Here is a 3,258-nt window from a genome sequence, read left to right as displayed (position 1 = left end):
GGATAATCATGATCACGCGAGAAATACTTTCATCAAAAAGACACAACAAATTTAACTTTAAGTTTAGCCTTTCGTTTGAATATAATAGTTTCAGGGGACCCCTAGGACCTTGGGGACCCTAGGGCCCTAGGCATACACCTCTTGATAAATCAGGCACTGAGTGTAACACCGGAATCTTCTTTTTCGGAATCAAAATTCCATCTTTTGCAATTATGTTATTTTCTTCTAACGTCTACTACAACACTGGAAACATACCTCAAGGCAGTGATGAACTGTATTGTATTATATGGTAAAACAAAGCACTTCAGTAGCAACCTGTTTTATTCTGGGATAATCATGGAGGTTAAGGCTACACAATTCTGTGACAAATGGTATGGCAGTGCCACAGCATTGTGCATGATGCCGTCTTTACTTACCAGATAAACTAGTAAACATCGATTTGAAACTAGATGGGTTTCAAGCCACCACTGTGAATCAAACTCCAGTCCTTCGCTGTAACAGTTTAGGATCTTTAACTACTAAACCTTCGCAGCTCCACTCTGATTGTAATTTTCAAATAATATAGGTTTGAGATGAATGTAGATTTTTTTTTCCACATAGCTTCGAACAAAATCTGGAAAATGCAGATGAAGTTAATAAGAATCATTCGAGTCTTAGAAATTCGCATAAGATTATCGTCACAAGCTTATTAAGACTGAAAATTGCTAGGCCACCTGAACTGCGCGGATTAATTTATTTTTCAAGTATTCATAAGCTTCCATAATAAAATTGCTTTTAGAATCGCGTAACTGGAATAAATTAAAAAATATCAATATGTGAAACCAAAAGTAAAATAAAAATAAAATGGTGTCTTATTTTCAAAATTAACATAACTTTTTATGTGTTCGAAAAATCAAATATATTGAAAGTTATAAAATGTAAAAAATAAATAAATAATTAAAGGAAAAAAAAATATCACAAAGTAAAACGACACTATGTTGGAGGTTATAAAATTATCTACACATATTTTGAATAATAAAAAAAATAATGATCTCCTATCATAGCAGAGTATTATATATTTTTCAGGGGAAAACAATGAATCAGTAGTTGTCTACTGATCGAAGAAAGAAAAAATTTTGTTTTCCAAAATCAATGAAGAATAAGTCAATTCTTACAGTTACTAAAGGAATTTTTTATTTTCTTCTGTTTACAACTGATACTCTGCCTGTATTCAAAGATTCGAAACATTGAATTGTCGGTCTGCATTCCTAAAATCCTATTGCTGAAATCATAGTAGGCGTAACAATTGCAACAAAAAGGCCTATTTTCCCTTCTTTTTATACACTATTTTTATGCTCTAGCGACGAAATTCAACAACTTGGCGCCATATTTTGCACCCTATTGTGTTACATTGGCGACAATTATGTTCGAATCAGGCAAACATCATACGCAAGCAAGCGATACAATTAGAAACTCCCGCTGATAGCCTTTATTTGAAGTCTATAAAAATTCGTTTTTGAGTTCAAAGAAAAAAATCCAGCCAATGGGCTCTTTATTGTGTACGGTTGGTTGAGTTTACACAAATAAAGTGATATAAAGAAGGTGATTTTCCCCTCGTCTTTTTTGCTTGTGAATTGACTGTATCTCAAGTAGCAATTGATCCCTAACTACGATAAAGGGAAATTTTTGACCTTGTTGATATTATATACCCAGTCTTTATTAATCCACAGCAGATCCATTTTCGTGAGGATTTGAATTTACGGAATCAGTTTGCGTGTGGTCGTTTTATCGAATTTATTCTTATTTTCGAAGTATTCACTGGAGTTCTAGGCTACTGTCTCCTAAAACATTAACATTAATCTTTTCTTAATTTTTGCAGAAAACGTGTAAAGAAACAGCTTTCAAATTTATGCAACTTGAAATATATTGCTTTATTACAATATTAACTGAGAAATGTCTATTTTTAAATTTATTTAACAACAAAAGTTTTAAATTTAAATTTAGAAAACGATAATAAAATAACTGTTATGTATGGAATCGTCTTTTCATAAAACTTTCTTTTTTTTCAATCTGAAGGTCTTATCTTTGAATGACATAAAGTATATAATTCATCTTTTTGTTTATATATTATTCTTAGCTATATATTGTATTTCTATTGCTGTATAACATATTTTATTTTATAATTTTATAACCGTCGTTGAACAACAGGCCCAATTTTTGGATTTACGATATATATATATATATATATATATATATATATATATATATATATATATATATATATATATATATATATATATATATATATATATATATATATATATATATATATATATATATATATATATATATATATATATATATATATATAATCTTTCTCTTACAAACCCGAGACGAAACCCGTCTTAAATATTGACCCAACACCCCAACTTGAAATAGTTAAACCTTGTAACCATGGGCACCGCCACAGCTCCAAACGAATGGTGAGGGGAGTTCTTTACAAGGACAGATTATGAGGCAGACAGGTCACAGACAGACATTAAATCCTCACGTTTATATTGAACGTCGTGAAAAAAGTTTTCATTTACTCTCCTTTCCTTAATTTTTTTTTAAATTAAAAATTCATTTTACTTAAAAATTGTAATAAACATTCAATTAAAAATTTAAATTTTTTTTTCTCTTTTTATTTTCCGCAGAAGTATTTTTTTTTTTCGAGCAGAAAAGTTCATGAACTTATTTTCAATGTTATTTGAATTATTAAAATTTTATTACTTCTAAAATGTACTTAAATTTTTATTTGACCAAAATGAAACAACCTTTTTAATTATTACTTTTAGGATTACGTACTTTATTCAAATTTTAATTAATTATTATCAGTAGATCGTGTACGAAAACATTATAAAAACATAATACAACACGGAAACGTGTCTTCCAAAGAAAATAAATTGGATCAATCTCGTTTAAAATTTCAGCGAAGAAATTGTTTTATGACTAAATCACTTCTAATCTCGCTTTATTATTTCGCGAAATAATCAATTTTTTTTTTTAAAGAACTTGATCTATTAAAAAAAAATTCTATTGTACCACCATCCTTGAAAAGAAGATCTTGTAATTGAGTACTATGCTAAAAACCGCTAATGAACTATTAAATCTTCGATATTTTTCATAAATTCGGTTAAACGCAGAATTACCGGCTTTATTCAAAAAAACCGAACTCGCCCATAAAAGAGACTGTAACAAATCTTTAGAAATGAAGCCGTAAGTAGTAAACGTCGGCTT

This window comes from Parasteatoda tepidariorum, chromosome 1 (genome assembly GCF_982258835.1).
Source record: "Parasteatoda tepidariorum strain Cologne lab strain chromosome 1, Ptep-v5.0, whole genome shotgun sequence".
Lineage (NCBI taxonomy): Eukaryota > Metazoa > Arthropoda > Arachnida > Araneae > Theridiidae > Parasteatoda > Parasteatoda tepidariorum.
Note: the sequence above shows the minus strand (reverse complement) of the source record.